Source organism: Leptodactylus fuscus, chromosome 5, assembly GCF_031893055.1.
Source record: "Leptodactylus fuscus isolate aLepFus1 chromosome 5, aLepFus1.hap2, whole genome shotgun sequence".
NCBI classification, from domain to species: Eukaryota; Metazoa; Chordata; class Amphibia; order Anura; family Leptodactylidae; genus Leptodactylus; species Leptodactylus fuscus.
The window spans coordinates 125,158,658-125,181,108 of NC_134269.1; the positions used below are offsets into that span (position 1 = coordinate 125,158,658).

At 43.5% G+C, this 22,451-nt stretch overlaps 1 protein-coding gene across 2 annotated transcripts in view; it reads right to left on the reverse strand.

Moving 5' to 3' along the window:
• Positions 1-17,909, reverse strand: part of LOC142203444 (transcriptional regulator QRICH1-like) — a 31,995-nt gene extending 14,086 nt beyond the window's left edge. The window contains exon 1 of one of the 2 annotated variants that reach the window (XM_075274175.1): positions 17,858-17,889. The gene's annotated coding sequence lies outside the window, so the exon portion shown is untranslated. Of the gene's footprint in view, positions 1-17,701 lie in introns of both variants that reach the window. The other variant, XM_075274174.1, reaches the window with a different exon arrangement.
• Between the last annotated feature and the right edge of the window lie 4,542 nt (positions 17,910-22,451).

Sequence of the window (22,451 nt, forward strand, 5' to 3'; positions counted from 1 at the left end):
ACATTATTTATATCCTTAAATTATGATATATTTTAAAAAGCTATAATATAAAAAAAGATACACATAAAATATAACAAAACTTTAATTCCCCACCACCACACACACTGAGCATTATTCACTTAATTCAGCTCCATAATAGATCCTCCAGCAGGTCATATGATCTGCAGACTGATCTTCTGATTCTCACATTGGTCAGAAGTCACTATCTATGAGTGTGTAACATCCAGGCTGTCAGACATACAAAAAAAAGGGTCTTCCAGGTGGTGCATGAATCAGAAGGTCATTCTAATGATTGCCCAACCATCCAGGGTGGAATTGGGGAAACAATATGCCTGGGTTAAGAGAGCGCTTTGCTTACTATACAGTAATATGCCCTGTGCTACAGGACTAGAGAATTCTATAATTTGCTGGAATGGTGCTCTAAATATGGGATTTCGACAGCAATATCATTTGGTTCTCTTAGCTTTCTCCTCCTCTCTGCAATTCAGAAAAACATAGGCACTCAGTTGAGTCAAGAATGTATGTATACATGGACTGCATTATTATATAAAGTTACGGAGTTGAAAAAATTCCATCTACTTCAACCATTTAATAAGTCGAGTCTAGTTATAGTTGGTCAGAAAAAAGTTACCAACTCAGACCCCAGCTTCAAAATAAAATGATTTTTTTTAAAAACTATGTTATACAATAATACATTTTATTTCTATAGCACCAACATATTCCGCAGCACTTTACAAGTCATAGGGTTCAGGTATAAACATGATATAGCACATATAATTAAATATATGCATAGTTTATGGATTATATACTTTCATGCAAAGTCAATCACTAGCTTTTCCATAAACTATGATAGTGTTACTAGTTATGTGTTTAAACATGGCTGTCAGACATTTTTGATGGAATCTAAGATACACTGTGAAAAAAGTCGAAATCTTGGCCTATTGACTCCACAGCCTTGCTTACCAAACCAACTTAATCTAGAGGAAGACAAAATTTACTTTGCCAATGGCAGACACACATTTAATCATAAAACATCTAAAAAATATTTTCTAATCCCTGCTGGCAAGAGAAAGATCCCTGGATTAGCATTCCACATTAATACCAGTAGCACTGTTGTTTACAAGGAAGATGTCTAGTCTAATCCTTTTATAAAGCTTACTACATAGATTGCCATTACCAGATTCTCCATGTTCCATAGTACACACTAAAGCAATGCTTCAAACTTTGTGACAAAATTGCACTTCCTCTGATCATAGTCAGTGAACCCCTTCTCTGTTTGGTCCGCAGAACAAGATTTATCGCATTAGGTTTTGCAACGGCCATTTATATAAAAATACTATATCCCTATATCACCCGCACCCTTCTCTATGCCAAGTAAACAGTTTTTTATAACCTGCTATACCACATATTCACTTGTTTGATATTCTTTGAACTCTCTCCAGCTCTGATGGACTGATGCCCAAAACTGGATTGCATACTCAAGATGTGGTTGCATCAGTACTTCATAGCAGGATAAAATACTGCGTTGTTCTGTAGAAGCCATGCCTTTCTTAATACATGCCAATATTTTGTTCGCTTTGGTTGCAGCCTTGCATTGTATGCCATTACTTAGTTTATCGACAATCTTTTTCCAGTAAGTATAAGACCATACGCTAGGAGTCTGCAGCGCACCAGCCCCAGGAAAGAAAAGCTGAAATCAAAATTGTGCTGTGGGTTTCACAGACAGTTTCTTTTGCTTCTAGAACGGGTTTCAATCTTTGCATTGCAGAGGAAGAAATCTGCAGCAACAAGTGACGCGCTTCACATTCACAGCCCAGAGTGCAAGACACTTTGTGCTGCAGGTTATTTTCTGTGATCTGCATAACCCCAAGACAGACCTACAGACCTGTGTGGTACGCCACTTATACCATTAGTCCAGTTCAATAGGGACCCATTTATGACTACTTACCAATTTTGGATCCAAATAAAATAGTTAAACCATCTAACCCAGAAGAACCTTAACCCCTTAAAGATGCAAAGTAGATTGTACGTTAAAGTGTTTGTTCAGGATTTAAAAAAAAAAAAAAAAATCATATTAGGCCAGAGAAGGTACCATATTTATATTGGCTTTATGATATTTTACTACTTCTACAAATAAAACTTCACTTTTTGAAAATGAACGATTTTCTTGAGGTCACCGTATTCTAACACCTATAACATTTTTTTTATCATAATTATTTTGTTGACAGAAATATGTCAGGGCTCTTTATTTGCAGGGCAGTTTACAATCCTGCCCTAGGATGCACTGATCACGGTATCCGAGGGGTTAATCTGCCAGAGCATCTTTCGACTCTGACAGCTAGTCCCAGGCCTTGGCTGTACACAAAAGCCAACTGCCAGAAGAAATGCCACAGGCAAAGCTCCTGTGCTAGCAACATTACAGCGGCATACTATTATGGAGCTGAGCTTTACCAACACACTCAGCGCAACTAAGGCCCTATTCACATCCAAGTTCTGGTTTCCATTCGGGGAATCCACTTGGGCCCCCCCTTCCCTTCCGAACTGAAACCTATCCGCATTAAAAAGTGGTTATTGAAGGAAATCCGTCCCATAGACTATAATGGAATCTGTGTAGTGCCTGTGTCTGCCTAGCGCATGTTACCGTGCATTTCACCTGTACGGTAACGGACATTACATTGGTAACCTCCGGTTTACTGGTGGCTAGCATACAGGTAAAATACACATGCTATTCATTACTGCAATTACAAACTGCATGCAGATCTTCAGCAAAGAAAAAAAAAAAAAACACTGGTTGGTAGAATACAGTTTAAACATGCTGCCCTTTACCTTGCCAAACAAGCCTATTTCATCATCCTCATCTCTTCTCTCTCCAGCCACCCTAAAAGGCTTTTTGAAACTTTTACTCCTTACTCACACCCAAGGTGCAGACGCCATTCACAGACCTTAGTGCTGATGACCTGGCCACTTATTTCCATGATAAAATTAATAAGATCCGTTGGGAAATAACTGCCCAATCACCAGGTGGCATTGATCCCCTCACCTACCATAGTACTGATCCCCTCACCAACCGCACTTCAGACTGTCCATTCTCATCTTTTGAACCTGTTACAGAAGAGGAAATCTCTCAGCTACTTTCTTCATCTCGCCCTACAACCTGCAGTAGTGACCCCTTCCCCTCACACTTTCTCCAATCTCTGTCGTCTGCTGTCACAACTTACCTTACTAAAATATTTAACCTCTCTCTCTTCTGGAATTTTCCCATCCTCTTTCAAGCATGCTGTCATAACCCCACTATTGAAAAAACCCTCCCTGGACCCGTCCTGTGTTGCTATCGACCCATCTCTAACCTCCTCTTCATCTCTAAAATCTTGGAACACCTGGTCTATTCTTGTTTCATCCGCCATCTCTCTGCTTGACCCCTTACAATCTGGTTTCCGTGCTCTGCACTCTACTGAAACAGCTCTCACAAAAGTCTACAATGATCTCCTAACTCAGGGGTAGGCAACCTTTTTTGTTCAGCGTGCCGATTTGAATAAAAAAAAACAAAGATGAGGTACCCGGAGTGCCGGTCAAAAATTGTAAGGCCGACGACCCCTATACTAAAGTCATATAGCACAAAACATAACATGGAGGTGCTGTCATACTGCGCTCCCAGCCACGTGTGTTTACCGCTATTTGCCTGGGTACACATGTACTTTTCCATTAGAAGCAATGCAAGTACATCTGTAACCCGCAATTAGTGATAATGTATGCGACTGGTAGCAGAGTGAGGTAACACCTGTAGAGGGTAACACCCCATTTACCTGGATGCTGCACCTAGTTCAGGGCCGGCGTCAGCGCACAGCATAGTCGGGCAAGTGCCGGGGCCCACAGAGTCTCTGGGGGACCCCCTACACTTGCCAGTCCTAGCACTTGCCTGTCCCGATTTCAGCTCATCGGCGTCCGACGGACGGAGAATGTGATGAAACTGGGGACAGAGATGGAGGGGGGACATGAAACTGGGGCAGAGAAAGGGTGTATATGAAACTGGGGGAGAGATGGAGGGGGGCATATAATTTACGGGTGACTGTAGGAGGATTATACTGTGTGGGAGCACATGATAAATGAATGAGAACGGGCGGAGTCAACATAAAAGTGGGTGGGGCCCAAATTTGCTGCGGCGCGCTCATTTTGCCCCTCTTTCTACTCTTTAAAAGTTGGGAGGTATGGCGTTGGTGACGCCACACTCCTGCGTGACGTCACTCGCTTCATCTGCGACACACAGTGTCTCGACTCCCCCCGCCTCCTTTACAAGGGGGCCCACTGAGGCTCTGTCGCCCAAGGGCCCATAAAAACCTGGAGCCGGCCCTGACCTAGTTCCCAGCCGCCAGTACCTTCACTTTTGTGTAAGTGAAATATGGATTAATTTCAGCTACATTTAATTCCTTGCAGTACGGTAACAGAAATTAATGGGTGTTACACTTACACCAAAGTAACAGCACTGTTGCCTGTGGACTAGATTTGGCTATAGCCACGTCTGGGTACACAGTGTGTCACCACCTGGAGAGAAACACTGTAAGGTTGAGGCCCCACATTACAGAAATGCAGCTTTTTTTGTTGTTGCAGATTTTGCTGCGTTTTTCTGAACCAATGCCAGGGGTGGATTGAGCAGAAGGGAGACATATAAGAAGGTTCCTAAATATTTCCCATTCTTTTTGTAGTCATTCTTGGCTTTGGCTCAAAAAATTGATGCAAAATCTGCAACAAATATGCTGTGTTTCCACAACATGGGGCTTCAGCCTTAAAGGGGCTCTATCGGCAAAATCATGCTGATAGAGCCCCACATATGCGTGAATAGCCTTTAAAAAGGCTATTCAGGCACCGTAAATGTTATATTAAACTACCCCCCCCCCCCCCGTTTTAAAATAAAACCCTAAAAAAAGAATATGATCTACTTACGCATTGTGCACGCTGGGCGGGCATTCAGGGTGCGCCGTCTTCTTCATCCACGCCTCTTCTTCCTCCGATGTCCTCCGGTCCCGTCCTCCTCCGGTGCTCGCGAACTGACACTGATATAAAAAAATGGCCTGGGCGCATGCGTAGTAGCATGCGGCTTCTACTACGGCTACTGCGCAGGTGCCCAGGCCATTTTTTTATATCAGTGTCAGTTTGCGAGCGCCAGAGGAGGACATCGGAGGAAGAAGAGGCATGGATGAAGAAGACACACCCTGAATGCCCGCCCACCGTGCACGATGGGTAAGTAGATCATATTCTTTTTTAGGGTATTATTTTAATACTAGGGGGTAGTTTAATATAACATTTACGGTGCCTGAACAGCCTTTTTAAAGGCTATTCACACATATGTGGGGCTCTATCAGCATGATTTTGCTGATAGAGCCCATTTAAGGGAACAGCAAACGACCAGTGACATACTGTCCCGCACTGTAATTTATATGGGGCAGTATGTTGCTGGGAGACAGGGAGTCCTAGCATCATAGATGACTATACTGTACAGCCAGGAGTCCCAATCTCGGGAAGGAGTTCATGTGCTGCACCCCTTAAGCCTCCAGCACAAAAAATGGCATGGATGTAGCATTCACTGACTTATGACTGAAAAATGAATTGACAGGGCTGTAAATGCAGACACATATAGGATCACTTGCAGTTCTTCAATTTTGGCCCAGACACACGGCCGCAAAAACAACGTCTGTGTGTACTGGGACCATTAAAATATAATGGTCCACAATATTATCCACAATTGTGGATAAAAAGTATGATCATGTGCATTACAGCTTACTAACTCCATGTGCCTCATATTAATAGCGGTTAACCCCATCATGTCTCTCACATTTACCCCGTGTGCCTCATATAAGAGTCACTGATATGTGAGAGACATGGAGGTAATTAAGTATCTTCATCATTGAGGTCCTTTATTATTACCTCCATATGTCTAACATATCAGTAACCCTTATATGGGGCACACAGGGGTTAATATGAGGGACATGATGGGGTTAATTGCTATTAATGTGAAGCACGTGGAGTTACTAAAACCAAATTAATAACCCCAAATGCCTGACATTAATAGGCATGTATCTGGTATTTTCTTTTTTTTACTTTCACTTTACTCCGATCTTTCTCTGCTACATGGCAGGAGCTCTCACTGCAGGCAGGGACCGGGAGCTGTGTAGTGATAAGCTCCACCCCCTGAGCTCATCTCTCTCCTCTCATTGGTGGGCAGAGAGCAGCCAGAGAAAGGAGAGCGTCCTGAGAGAACTGAAGGGACGCTCTCCTGCTGCAAGTCTTGTGTGCGTGCCAGGGAGATATACCACGCGTGCCAAGGGTTGCCGACCCCTGTCTAACGGCTAAATCTAATGGCGACTTCTCTCTTCTTATTCTTCTGGACCTCTCTGCAGCTTTCGACACGGTTGACCATCAACTTCTCCTCACTATGCTCCGCTCAGTTGGCCTCAAGGACACTGTGCTCTCCTGGTTCTCCTCTTATCTCTCAGACCGCACTTTCAGTGTATCATTTGCAGGCTGTGTTTCTTCCCCACTTTCCCTTGCTGTTGGGGTTCCTCAGGGCTCGGTCCTAGGCCCCCTGCTCTTTTCTCTATACACAGCCCCTATTGGACAAACCATCACTAGATTTGGCTTCCGGTACCATCTTTATGCTGATGACACCCAATTATACACATCTTCCCGTGACATCACCCCTGCACTAATACAGAACACCAGTGACTGTCTTCCTGCTGTCTTAGATATCATGTCTTCGCTCTATCTGAAACGAAATCTCTCTAAGACTGAACGACTACTGTTTCCACCATCTAACAGATCTGTCCCTGATATATCCATTGCAGTCTCAGGCTTTACTATAACTCCTAGGCAGCAGGCCTGCTGCCTCGGGGTCATGTTTGACGCAGACCTTTCCTTCACTCCCCATATTGAATCACTCGCATGCTCATGTCACCTCCACCTCAAAAACATCTCCAGAATACACCCTTTCCTTACCAGAGATGCAGATGCAAAGACACTTGTCTCTCTGATTCATTCTCGCCTTGACTACTGTAACTCCTTACTAATCGGTCTTCCCCTTATTAAACTCTCCCCTCTACAATCTATTCTGAATGCAGCGGCCAGGCTCATCTATCACGCTAGATGCTACAGCGATGCCTCTGGTCTGTGCCAGTCGCTACATTGGCTGCCTATTCATTATAGAATAAAATATAAAATGATCACCCTCATCCACAAGGCTCTCCATAATGCTGCACCTCCATACATTTCCTCCCTCATCTCTGTCTACCGCCCAACCCGTGCTCTCCGTTCACTCAATGACCTAACACATCCTCTCTTATCAGAGCTTCCCACGCTCTTATACAAGACTTCTCCCAAGCTGCACCACTTCTCTGGAATGCTCTACCTCAGACAATCAGATTAACTCCCAATTTCTACAGCTTCAAGTGCAAACTAAAGACACATGTTTTCAGGCCTATCACAATTCCTAATGTAAACCCTTCCATACCATCATTAGAATCCCCAAAAATGTAACCCTCCTCTGTTCCAGCTCCCACATTTTCCCACATGATATGATGCCATTTCAGGCTAACTCTATATGTCCAAGCACCATCCACATGTTAAAGGACACGACTGGTGAAGGCTCATAAAGCTTTAAGTCTGTGTAATGACAGTAACCTCTATTCCAAAATTTGTCTGACCACTGTATAAGCAATGCAGCCCCTGCTACCTCTTGTGTCACCCCCTCCACCTCATAGATTGTAAGCTCTTGTGAAAAGGGCCCTCAGTCCCATTGTGTGAAATGACTTTTTTTGTAATGTATCTTTCTGTCTGTATGTGAACCCTACAAATTGTACAGTGCTGCAGAATATGTTGGTGCTATATAAATAAAATGTATTATTATTATTATAGTTGAAGTAAGGTAGGCATTTCTGTAACATGCATAAAGTTCTTCAGCAAAAAAAGTACCTTTTACATCAAGGACATAGTTATAGGGGAGTACAGTAGTAACACATAAAGTACACCACATGCCTAAACGACACAAGTTAGGTAGGAGCCCCATTATAGATCTTGCATTTGGGCCCAGGAGCTTCATGTTACACATCTGGTATCTTCGGCCTTTATCACTTCACAGTGCAATTCTTCTTGGCCCAAACGTACTTGAAAAACGGACGTGTAGGTCCATTGAAGGAGTTTATTCACGTGACAGTGAATAACGGCTGTATCATGACCCATGGTTCTATTCACATGACTATGTCCATCAAAACAGAGTATGTAAATTTAGATATTCACACTGTCTGTTTCGCTGTCATGTGCATCTGTCTGATTTTATAAATAAATAATTATATATTCCAATACAGAAGCAACTTACTTCTGGTAATGCTTTCCTGATCTCACAGAACAAGATTCAAACTAGTCCACTACTATCAACACGAGTCTGCATAAGACTAGAAAATTTTATTTTATCATTACGTTAAAAAAATATAACCAGTGCTGTTTAAGTCACAAATAGTGCTACCAACTGTATGTCCATTAAATCACTGCCTTTGTGATATAGTGACAGTAGAATAAAATATTGGTTCCTTCCTTACTCCCAACCCTCTGTACAATCCTTTTAATAAAAATCTCCTGTGTAACATCTGTCAGGACTCCCACCATTCCCTCTTTGGTACAGTTGGTTTTAACGTCTGATGTTCGCAAGACAAATAATACATAATTACTAGCACAAATTCAAATAAAGCCATCTGTTCAATTCTGCTGCACGCATGCTAGCACAAGCAATGAGGGCCACACTGAGGAGGCGACCCCCAGTAGTCAGTAAGAAGTGGATATCTATGGTTGCACCAAACTCTGGTTTAGTAAAATAACCAAAAGTTCTGCTTAAAGGGATCCTATCATTTAAACGCCTTTCTTTCCTCAGTAACACGTCGGAATAGCATTAAGAAAGGCTATTCTTCTCCTACCTTTCGTTGTCTTCTCCACGCCACCGTTCGCTTGAAATCCCGGTTTTTGTCGGTATGCAAATGAGTTCTCTCACAGCACTGGAGGCGTCCCCAATGCTGCAAGAAAACTCTCTCCAGTGCCGCCTCCATCTTCGTCCCTCTCCTCCCCCGGAAGAAGACGCGTGAAGAAGCTGTTGCTGACGAAGATGGAGGCGGCGCTAGAGAGTGTTCTCTCGCAGCATTGGGGACGCCCCCAGTGCTGTTTGAGTGCTGGAGCCCGCCCCCAGTGCTGCAAGAGAACACATTTGCATACCGACAACAAACGGGATTTCAAGTGAACGGCGGTGCAGAGAAGACAACGAAATGTAGGAGAAGAATAACCTTTCTTAAGTCTATTCCAACATGTTACTGAGAAAAAAAGGTGTCTGAATGATAGGATCCCTTTAATTTAAAGGGTTTTTCTAAGAATTAAATACTGATGACCAATCCAATATCAGATCAGTAGTGGTCAGAAACCCAGAACAGACTGAAGACGAAGTGGCATGCGTGTGAATGCTGCTTTTATTTCACAGGATAGTGACATTACATTCATTGCCCATATGGACTGCTTACGACTCAGTGCCATTTAAAGGGAGTCTATCAGCAGGAAAATTGTAATAAAAACAGTTACACACTTTTAAAACATACCTTTGTTATTTAGCACTGCCGCTACATTATTGAGCAAATCATTGCTCTATTCATATGCAATTGGGGTGAAAAGGACTTTTAGGGCATTTTTTAGTTTCTGTGGACTTCGCTCTGCACTGTGGATTATCTTTCCCAACTGCTGCCCAGCTCAACGCACCATCCTTTGATTGACAGATCTCTCCCAGGGAATGCTGAGCAACAGTTTGGGGAGGTAAAAATGCACAGCACAAGGCAAAACCCAGGTAAGGCTAAGGCCCCACACTGCAGAAACACAGCTTTTTTTGTTGCAGATTTTGCTGCGGTTTTTTGAGCCAAAGCCAAAGAATGGCTGCAAAAAGAATGGGAAATATGTAGGAAGTTCCTATACTTCTCCCTTCTGCTCAATCCACTCCTGGCTTTGGCTAAAAAAAAAACACAACAAAATCTATAACAAAAAAAAAAAGCTGCGTTTCCACAATGTGGGGCCTCAGCCTAAATGAGAAATTCCCTAAGGCCCCACGTAGTGTGCCACAGCAAAAAAGTGCTGCCGAAAAACTGCAGTGGCAGCATATCATGGTTTTTCACGCAGCGGTTTTCACAGAAAGTCCAAAGAGGTTTCCTCTGCAGACATTCTGCTTCCATTATACCTATACCGACAGAAACACTGGCTGTTTTTGTATTTTGTATAATTGACATGAAGCGATTTCTAAATCCGTTACGGTTTTGAGTCACAGATTTGGAAATTGCTGTGCATATTTTTCTGCAGTGTGTGGATGAAAAAGTATTTCCTAGATTCCCATCCACTATCCAGGGACTGTAAAACGCCACTTTTTTTGTTGTTGTTTTTACACCACATGGGCCCCAGCCTGAATGCTCTTTTCCCCTAATTTGCTTATGAATAAAACTGCAGGTTTTTGCTGAATAAGGCATATTTGTAAAATGTAAAAGGAGATCGATATTAGATTAATGAGGGTTAAAACCCAACACTCTAATGCTCAAGTGAGTGTTGTAGCCTCTTTAGCAAATGCCAAGCAGAGCATCATACACTGGCTGAGGCTGCTCATGGTATTATAGTTAAATTCTATTTACTTGAATGGGCCTGAGCTGCAAACATGCCACAAGAAGAGTAAACATGAGATCCCTACGCGGTGACGTGCAGCTAATACAAACACTGCAAGCGAGACTTTTCTCTCCCGACGGACACCATTATAGTCTATGAGGTTCGCAGATAACCACTTTGTAAGTGGATTAGGTTTCTGTTTTTCAGGCCCCCAAGCAGACCTGAAGAACGGACACCTGAGTGCAAGTCTGAACCTAGAGCTACTGTGAGCGGAGAAGAGATCTCATACATACTTCTCTTCATTGACTTCCACAGAAGTTCCAAAAAAATAGCAAAGTACTTTGTGCCCGTTCTCAAGATTTGAAAAAGTGTGAATCAGACATTTATCAAATATCCTGTGGATTGCCATAAAAATCTAATCTGAAAATAACAGATTAGTAATCAAAGACTATAAATTGAAGGAGTTTTCCCAGCACAGAAACTTATGAAGTGGTGATTGGAAAAGCATGCCTCTGCTCCATCCATTTTAATGGAAGTGCAAGTCCAGCAGTCCAATTAAAATGAATGGATCCAGGCATGCTTTTTTAAAAAATTTTTGGTCCATTAAGGGTCCATTCACACGGAGAAAAATGTCACTTTATTTGGCGCTGAATTTTCCACTCTGAAAAAAAAGCCTCTCATTGACTTCAATGGGTGCCGCTAGCTTTTTTTTTCCTAGCGGAAAATTCCGCTAGTGAAAAAAAAAAGCTAGCGGAAGACATTAAAATCAATGGGAGGCCTTTTTTTCAGCGTGGAAAATTCAGCACCAAATAAAGCGACATTTTCCTCTTTGTGCATGGACAGTTAAACTGATGAGCAAAACATCCCCATTCTTGTGATTGGTGGAGGTTCAGCTGTCAGACCCCAAAAATCTGCAACTTTTCTCCTTATCTCCACAAAAACAGCATGCACAATTCAATTCAATACAAGGAAGAAACTTACTTTCAGATTACTTATCACTTACTTATTACTTATCAGATTGAAAAAAGTACCTGCATCAAGTTGGACGTGTACTTGGACAGCACTTAAAGAGTACTTTTCTCCAACATCTCCTTCAAAATGCCTTCTTCAATAGGAGTCACTGATTGCAATACTGTTGATTCCATTGGAATTTTTTCTCTAGCCTTGCCATTTCTGAGCAAACAGCACTGTTCACATGTAGGAATTTGCAGAAAAATATTCTGCTAGTGGAAAAAAAGCTGGCGGCACCCATTGAAGTCAATGGGAGGCTTTTATCAGTGTGGAAAATTCAGCGCCAAATAACGCACCATTTTTCTCCGTGTGAATGGACCCTAAAGGTCCGATCACATGGAGTAAAGTGGCACTGATTGTGGCACGATAACTCGCGTAAGAATCGGTGGTGGAAAAAAAAAAAACTCCCAAGAATCTGCTCTAAAAAAAAAAATCCCATTGACTTCAATGGGTTCCGTTTTCTGCGCGGAACACATTGAAGTCAATGGGATTTTTTTTTCAGAGCAGATTCTTACGCAAGTTATCGTGCCAGAATCAGCGCCACTTTACTCCGTGTGAAATGACTCTAACAGAACCTTTTGCTCATGAATGGTGGTGGCTAGTGAAAAAAAATTACATCTACCTGGAATCAGGGAAGTGACACCTACCGTATTTAAGAAAGCAAAGAGTTGTCGTTTGTGAAAGATTCTCTTTAACAATAAAAGTGACCAAAGAAATCAATGCTGAATGAAAATTAGAGGGACACTTACAACAAGGAAAGAATTTTGAAATATGAGACATGAGAACAGTTATAAAATACACAGTTGATTCCTTAACCCAACAAGTATTCAGAGATCCATTTCCAAAGTAAGTTTTAATTACATAAGGATGAAAATGTCTGCATATGACTAAAGTCAGCATTCTCCTAGGCAAATGCATCCAATCTGTAAACTAGAAACAAACATTAGGGGATAATAAAGAGAATCAATGAGGACTTGTGGTAGACCTGCTTGCCTTTATATTGAGTAGTAGTTCTGCCTAGCCAGCATGTGCAAGGAGGCAAGCAGCCTATTCACATAATTGTATATATTGATTTCTTTTATGTGCACTCAGTTGAAGCCCAGCAATATTTAATCTTTCTATGTCAGAGTTTTACGGAAACACTTGAAAAGGGAACAGATACCATACACATTCCTTTATTCCAATATTGATGGATATTTAAGTAGGAGCCTCAATATGACGTCATAACCCAAAGTAATTCACATGAAGTTATAAACCCCTCAACCCGTAAGGCCAGTTTACAAGTGTCCTTGCAGTTAAAACACTTATTACCCAGTGTAAAAGGACTAAGCAATCAGAAAACTACAATTTACCATTGGATTTAAAGTGATCGTTCAGATGGGGAAAAAAATAAATTATTATTAATGTAAATATTAAAGGTCTGACTTCTGATAGAAATGTATATCACAATGGAAGTAAACCTATTATAATTAGATTGACGTAAAAACCCACCCAATGTTCATGGTGATTTTTCAGATGATCTCAAGTGCCGTATCTTTGGTAGTCTGAGATACATCCGTACCATCATTGGTTGTAGTTGCAGCAACTTTAACCAATAATGACATGTGGGGGGGGGGGAAGGAGTCTCAGGCCTTGTTCATATCTGTGTCGGTAATCCATTCGGGAAGTCCACATGGGGACCTCCCCTGACACGGACTACTGAATGCATCTGCAAGCTGTGTACAGTGAAAGCACACGGATCCCCATAGCCTATAATGGGGTCCGTGTGCTTGCTGCCAGATCTCCGCAGAGAACATGTGGACAGGAAAGTAGTTCACAATCTACTTTCCTGTCCGCATGATTTGTGGGGGGGAGCAGCGTGCGGCAAGCACATGGACCCTATTATAGTCCATGGGGTCCGTGTGCTTTCACTGCACATCACATGCAAATTCCTTTGGTAGTCCGTTCGGGTCGGGGGCGTCCCCATGCGGACTCACCCACACGGATTATAAACGCAGATGTGAACCAAGGGTCAGACTCCTTGTACACATTGCAGCTAAAGTGCAGTCACAGATCTCATCTATGTCCTAGTCAAACTGTGCTAAAAAGCAACCAAGTAGCAGGATCTGAGGAACATAAATAGCAGGCATCACCCCTTGTGGGTACTGTCTTACACATTTTTAAGGTCCCGACTGAATGGTCTCTTCAAAGACTACAGCATGGAGGCAAGCTGGAAAGTATGAAAGAGCTTGATGTGCTACTGTGCAGGCTTCAAAGTGTGTTGTATAGAAGAAATTCTTTCCTAGTAGCAATGCTTCTAGTGGAAGAATACCTCATACTGAGTCCTGTAAACTAGGCACATTTTTCCCCCCAATGTGTGTGACAATGGAGGTACAAGGAGGGATGAAGGCTCCATGGCAGTCCTGTTCTGGCTCAGTACAAAATGGAACCATAATACAGCTACGTGCACAATGCACGGTGTGGAATTTTTGTGATTATTAACTTATTTTCGAGAAAGCCACGATGTAAAAAACAAAACAAAACCACAAATTTAATATGAAACATCATGAATTCAGAACCACACAGTTTTCCTAGAACTGAAGCACAATTCTGCTTTTCTATTTGTGAAGACAGCTTTAGGTCTAATTCACAAGAGCAGTTTGGTACAGATCTGGCTAACTGGGCCAGGCTAGGTTTCTACATATATGAAATAGATATCTGTCACTTGGCATCTAGCTGCACTGAATAAAGAAAAACAAAAACAAAAAAATGGTCAAATCAATATTTGTTGGTTTGTTTTTTTTTAAAGACAGATATTGTTTTTCAATTAGTCTCAGAAACAATTTTTCATGATCCCAAAAAAAGGTGGAACAACAGAAATAAATAGGTAAAACCTGTTGATTAAAATAAATAAATAGCTTCAATTCTCTCTAAAAATATTCTTGCCATAAAATATTCCAGGACATCCATACTATTGGGATAGATTCACACGACAGCAAGTTTCATCAGTGAAACTCTGTCTGTGTGTTCCCCAGATTTACCAGCCTAACCTTAATGCCAGGAGCTGGACTCCTAGCATCATCGATATCTGTCCCTGCCTCCTAGTGACATACTGCCTTGCACTGATTAGGATGGGTTCAATACCGTTGTTAATGTCAGTTTCTGTCATAGGATGACAGAAACAGACAATGAGGGTCGGTTCACACTAAGCGCATGTATTCCGCCCAGTTACAGTCCACATGCAGTCCCCCTGGAGGGAATACAATCGCAATCGCTGTGCTGTAAAAGCACACGGACCCCACAGACTATAATGGAGTCCATGTGTGCGTACCGCACACTGCCTGCACAAATCATTCCATCCAGGGGTACTTCATGCAGATTCTAACCGGACGGAATACATACACTAATGTGAACCAGGCGGGAACAAACCGCTAGCAGGAAAAAAGAACGCTAGAGGTCTACATAGACCTCTATTGTGAGGGGGTGGATTTTGGGGATGAATTCTGCGCCAAAATCCTCCCCCTCTTTCCCCATGTGAACTAGCCCTTACAAGCAGATTACACAGGACTGTATGGTGAGGCGTTCTTTAGATTAGGATTTTGAGGAGGATTCCACCTCAAAATCCTGACCACAAAAATCAGTGTGAACTCAGCCTTAGGGTCAGTGCACGCAGAGTTTTTTGGTGCTGATTTTGATGCTGAATTCGCCTCAAAAGACATGTGAATGACATTTATTTAAGAGTCATACACCTTGTTCCTATTGTACGTCGCAGCAGATTAGCCAAGAGCAAGTGCACAATACCTAATGAGCTGTGAGTATCTCGGGTGTGGACACACCCTTAAAGTTTACACTAAATTATTAAGAAGTTTACATAAAGTTTTGCAGGGTTGTTTTTGTCTATAGTATGACGTTTTTTCTCTGGCATTTTATCCCAATGGCTTCTCTATAGGACTTGAAAAACACACCACAAACAGGAAGAAGAAGAAAAAAAAAGTCCAAATATTCCAAGGCTGTGAAGTCAAAACCAATTTTGGGTGGAGTCAGAAAACCACTTACTAATGCCAAAATCAATTTATTTTAAAATTATACGATTATTAATATTGTATAATTAAATGTATAGTTTGTTGCATATTTACTTTCATGGGAATACAATCTGTAGCTTTTTAATGAATTATAGGAACTTTAGGCTGCTTTCACACAGAGTAACACACGTATCACATTGAAAGCAATAGGTAAAAAAAAAGCCTCCCATTGAGTTCAATGGGTAGCGCATGTAAGACCGAACCCACTGAAGTCAACGGGATTCTGTTTTACTGTGCTCACTCTGACACGTACTTACGTGCCAGAATGAGCAGCGCGTTACTCCGTGTGAAAGCAGCCTTACTGCTTTTGACTCTTGGCTGTCAGGCTTAATTCACATCTCCATATGGGTTTCCGTTCGGGTGATCCACTTGGGGACTCCCCGAACAGAAACCTAATCTGCATAAAAACTATAGACTATAATGGGATCTGTGTTGTTCCCGCACGAAAAATGCGTAGAGAAAAGTGCTTCTTGCAGCGCTTTTCTCTCTGCATTTCTTATTCAGAGAGGTGAACTGAATCCCTGAATGCAGATGTGGACCGGGCCTCAGCTATTTCTGAAGGAGTCAGGGTCGGACTCTGTGGAAAAGTAGAGTACCAACTCCACAACAATGCAAACTTCACAGATTAAAAAATAATCCATGACCAAACCTCCAAAAAAAAAAAAAAAAAAAAAGTGTTTGAGGGAGTCCTTAGAGGTATGTTCACATGCATTAGATTTTATTACATAAATTAATGCAAATAAAAATCAGGTCCATTCATCTTAATGAAGCTTGCAGAAACAACCATATTCAGAAGAATGAGCCATATGTTCACACATGGCAGACTTTTTGTAGTATTTTCTACAGCTGTCTCATTTATCTAAATAGGATTTGCAAAAATCCATGCTGAAAAAAGAAAAAAAATCCCACAGATTTTTAGTTGCAGGAATTTATACAGCAAATGGGATATACGATAAGAGATCTCTAAATATTTATTCACACACCACAGTTTTGTTGCACAAATTCTTGCAACTCAAAATCTGGGTTACTGCAGCAAGCGCATAGATTTCTGCAAGCCCCACACACAAATGGGACAGTGGCGGTCGTTTCTACAATACACCTGCCACACGTTCTGTTGAGCTTTTCACCAAAAGGAAAAAAAAAATGAATAAAAAAACTACAGTATCCTGCCATTTTTGCATGGGACTGAGGTTACCACACAGGTAACATACAATTCTGGGTACAGTGTTTGATGCTAATATATACGAGTGGCTAAAAAAACACAGAAGATATGAGAATCAGTCTTTTATACTTTTTGGGTCCACTCCAGGATTTGCGTAAAAATTGCAGTAAAGTGATAGCAGGAATTTATATAAGAAAAGAAAACTGCAAAAGATCTTGAGACTGCAGTCATCTCCCTAGAAGTTTCCATCAATATTTACCATGCAGATGATACAATGTAACAAGACAATACGCAATGCACTACACATATAAAGAATTAGGAACTTTCCCTAGTAGACCCCCTATCTACAAGTGAGAAGCTCCTTGGCCTCAGCACAGGGATAATGGGCAGCGTCCTCACTGTGCCCCATAAGGTACCCAGCCTCCTGCCAGGGCCGGCTCTGCAGCTGTATACCGCACAGTGAGCACGCAGCCCATCTTATTCCAGCTACAATTAATTCTCAGGCAGAACAAACAAGCTCTGCTCAAAATGGAGCGTATGGCGGCTCTGCACGCAGCCTTCTCTTATTTCCAGAGGAAACTTTCTGAGAAGATGCCGAGTCCAGACCTCGCCTTTAGCCTCTATGGCAGCGAATGCCCATGAAATCCTCCCCCCAAATCCACTATTTAACCTTTTCCTTTCTAAGCGGCCTCTGCGTGTACGGGGCAGTAGAGCAGTTGCTAGCACAGGGGCATGGCCGGGCAGAGGGATGCTACAATCCGCTGAATCACTGCTGCCTGCTCCGAGGCTCGGGACATTACGGATTTACCTCTTTGTTGTTTCCGGGGTGGCTGCGGCTTCTCGGGAATGTGAGCAGCCTCATCTACACACAGAGGATGGGGCACTCGGAGCAGGCAGCTAAGGACGGCCGTACAAGCAGTGCTCGGGATCCGCCTCCTCCCGCAGCTGTCTCGCACACACTCACAGCCACCGCTGTCAAAGGCGGCGACAGGTCCGGGGCGCGCCGGCAGCCATCTTGCATTTACCCACGAACTCCGACCCCGTACACACAGTTACGAGAGCGCGAGGGAGGGGGCGCGCCTGTGACGTCACTACATCAGACAACGGTACAATGCGCGCTCTCGAAGTGCGCGCCCGCCGCAGCCTGGTTTGTTGGGAGCGGCGGTGACTGTAGATGGCAGCGCTCCTTTTACTTACCTAGAGACGGCTTATTAGCATTACACTACACAGGGTGAAGGCTAGTCATGCAAATGGCACTACCTGAGCGCTCGCAGCCCTGGATACTAGTGCGGCCGGCACCGAGTACACGGCTGTTGAGGCGCGGCGCCATAGGAGGCGCGGGTCCCTGTCACGTCCGCAGTTAGGCCCCGCTCTAGCGGTTACAGAGGGATGTTGAGTCTTGTGAGAGAAGCCTTACCTGGCCGGACTCTTGCTAAGGAGTCCCTGCCCCGCCTGCTTTCCATCCGTTACAGAACGAGTGCTCGAGAAAGACCAAACCCGAGCGCTGTGCCTGTACTTACCACTTGTACATGTGGAAAAATGTTTAAATGTTATTAACAATGGCTGCGGCCCTCACTGCTTGTCAGGATAGGGATGTCTCTCCCGCCACAAGACTACAGCCAATAGGAGCTGAATGAAGTGGTGGTCCAGAGAGCATTCTGCGGCCACCATCATTGTCTATGGCAGGGACACTCAACAGGGCTTCACCTGGCCAAAACTGGTGTCTGTTCTAAGTACATAGATTACAATATGTGGGAAACTCAAGAACATAAGGCCGAGTTTGGACAGGGTTTTTTGGTCCAGAATTTGACATGATGGCCACCTCTGATTCTGGACCAAAGAAACGGTATCCACGACTGGATATATGAATGTATGCATTTGTCACCCACCTGTACTGGGTCCAGGAGGCTCCCCAGGACAGCGCTGGCCCTTCTAATCAGCCTGTCGAGTTTATTTCTGTCTTTGGTTGATATACTGCTCCTCCAGCAGGCCACACCGAAATAGATGGCTGAAGCAACCACAGAGTTGAAAAAGGCCCCAAGAAGTGGTCCCTGAACTCCAAAGACCCTCAGCCTGAGCAGGTAGAGTCTGCTGTGACCCTTTCTGTGCAGCACATCCAGGTGATCAGCCTAGTCCAGTTTATTATTGAGAACCACACCCAGGTACTTATACAGTACCTTGCGAAAGTATTCGGCCTCCTTGAACTTTTCAATCTTTTGCCACGTCAGGCTTCAAACATAAAGATATAAAATTTTAATTTTGGGGGGAAGAATCAACAAGTGGGACACAATCGTGAAGTGGAACGAAATGTATTGGATGTTTTAAACTCTTTTTAACAAAAAAATGAAAAGTGGGGCATGCAAAAGTATTCAGCCCTTTTACCCTTTTACCCCCTTTGTTCAAACAGTACAGGAGGCATCCACTGTGCTGTCCAAAACTCTCCAGGGCCGCCTGTCTTCTTCTGCCAGCTGCCTCTTTGCGTATCATCAGCTGCATCTTCATCAAAAACACCAACTGCGCACATCTGTGGGCTGGGCCATTTTCTTGTGGATGAAGATGCAGCCAGTGGCATGGCGAAGAGGTGGCCGGCATCCCACCTGATGAAGGTCCTAGAGAGACTGGTCCTGACACATCTACACCATCTAGTGTGTTCTGCTATGGACCCCCTCCAGTTTGCCTATCGGCTAGGCATTGGGGTGGATGATGCCATTATCCACCTTCTTCACAGAGCTCTTTCTCATCTGGAGAAACCAGGGAACACTGTGAGAATTACGCTCTTTGATTTCTCCAGTGCGTTCACCACCATCCAGCCAGGGCTTTCAGTGCAGCAAACTCACTCCAGAAGTTCAGTGAAGATCTCTGAATGATCCACTATTGTCCCTGTCGTCACCATCTGTGATGAGGCCTACTATTGCAGAGTCATCGGAGTATTTTCTAAGTAACAGCTAGATGAGTTGCACCTAAAGTCAGCAGTGTACAATGTGAAGAGGAAAGGGGCAAAAACTGTACCTTTTGGTGCTCCTGTACTACAGATCACAGTGTCTGACACACAGTCCCTGGCTCTCCGTAGCCCTCGCTGGATGGTGGTGAACGCACTGAAAGTGCAGCAAACTCACTCCAGAAGTTCAGTGAAGATCTCTGAATGATCCACTATTGTCCCTGTCGTCACCATCTGTGATGAGGCCTACTATTGCAGAGTCATCGGAGTATTTTCTAAGTAACAGCTAGATGAGTTGCACCTAAAGTCAGCAGTGTACAATGTGAAGAGGAAAGGGGCAAAAACTGTACCTTTTGGTGCTCCTGTACTACAGATCACAGTGTCTGACACACAGTCCCTGGCTCTCCGTAGCCCTGGCTGGATGGTGGTGAACGCACTGGAGAAATCAAAGAGCGTAATTCTCACAGTGTTCCCTGGTTTCTCCAGATGAGAAAGAGCTCTGTGAAGAAGGTGGATAATGGCATCATCCACCCCAATGCCTAGCCGATAGGCAAACTGGAGGGGGTCCATAGCAGAACACACTAGATGGTGTAGATGTGTCAGGACCAGTCTCTCTAGGACCTTCATCAGGTGGGATGCCGGCCACCTCTTCGCCATGCCACTGGCTGCATCTTCATCCACAAGAAAATGGCCCAGCCCACAGATGTGCGCAGTTGGTGTTTTTGATGAAGATGCAGCTGATGATACGCAAAGAGGCAGCTGGCAGAAGAAGACAGGCGGCCCTGGAGAGTTTTGGACAGCACAGTGGATGCCTCCTGTACTGTTTGAACAAAGGGGAACATCCCCTGTGCTGTCTAAAACTCATTACCTATGGAAGAAATAAATTTCTCAGAAATGGTGGCGCAGATCAGTAAAAGAAGGGAAGAGAAGAATAACCTTTCGTAAAGAGGACCTTTCACCTCCTCAGGTATATAAGATAAGATAATCCTTTAATTGTCCCACAATGGGGAAATTTCAGTGATACAGTTTCATAGATGGTACAGTAGTATATAACAAGAGAGAAAAACACATACAAGCTCCTGGCAGATAGAGAAATCCTAGGAATCATAGCAACTAAAAAGAAAGAAACACAGACACACTGCAGGATCATTTAATTCTCTGTGCGGAGTGTTGTTAATAATACAACCCGACTGTTGGAGGACACGAGGAGGGGTCACAGCATGTAGATATAACAGGCAGAAATGGGTTTTCTTGCAGAGGTGGCGGACATATGCAGCTATCATGATAACGTGTGGTAGTTCCTTTGTTAGGTAGTGAGATCTCCTGCTCATAGCTGATCGTTCGGTATCTTGCATCAGCACTATTGTCCATTAACCACAAAAAATGCCCCAAATGTCCTTCATCACATGCCCTCCTTTCTTCTTACCACTGTGTTCTACTACCCAAAGAAGTGAAGCCATCCAGATATACATGGTGCTGCTCTCTTGCCAAGCTTCCATAAACTCACGGGGTAGGTGGGTGATGGTAGGTTCCCGGGCTGTAACAGAGTCCCACGTGTCTACAGTAAAAGAAAGAAATACCAGTCAGCTGTAGGCATCTTCGCACATCAGCAATTGACGCCAAAAATCATCTCCTTGAAAGAAGTCCACACTTCCATGTAGGTTTCTCCTCTATGCCGCATGGTGTCCATGCTGTCCTTAGCTCCTGGGGGGATGGTAACAGGCACATGTGCAAACAGGAAAACTCCAGCTGATTCCGGTCTTGAGTCTTGTCCATGCTTAACAATAGAAACAAAAGGAAAAAAATACTCCACAGGGTCTTCCATTCGATTTATAGTTGCTAATTCATAGTGCTAGTTTGCTTGGTTAGAGGATTCTTGAAGATACAGACAAAAAGAGTGAAAAAGGAAGATAAAGGTTGCTCTCAGCTTGGAGCTCTGTATTGAGGCAGCCACTCAGTGCGGCGCCATCTTTGTGGTTTTATACACCGCTAGAAAGACAACACTGAGCTGAATTCAGCGCACTATCTGCTTTCATGTTCTGTGCCCCCAGTAAAGAGCCTTCGGTGCCAGTACCATAGCTCTTCACTGTTAGAAGGGCGTTTCTGACAGTCAGGAACGCCATTCCTCAAAGCAGCATCTATTGCGCTGTACTGTTAGAGTGGCAAGGAACGCCTTCCTGATAGTACTCGTCCATAGATCAGTACTGGGGGGGCGTTCCACTCAGCATCATCGCTGGGCAGTAAAGAACGCCCTATTACATAGTACAGCACTATAGATGCTGCTGTGAGGAAGGGCGTTCCTGGCTGTCAAAAGCGCCCTTCTGACAGTAAAGAGCTACAGTAACAGCACTGATTTGGATCCCTCTGAAGACAGCTCAGCTGTTTATGCAACAAAGAGGATGACGTGGACAACTAATCTACATGAAGGAAAGGGCCAGGAAACGGCACTGATGGTATGATGCTGCTGTCCTCAGAGCACAGGGGAAACGCCCTGAGCTTCATTTACATATCTGCAAAAAAAAATTTATGTTTTCAAAAATGGCTATGAGGAGGACAACAACAGAGGTAGAACTAGAATAGCCTTTCTAAAGAATATAGAGATTAAATTTTAACATTTTTT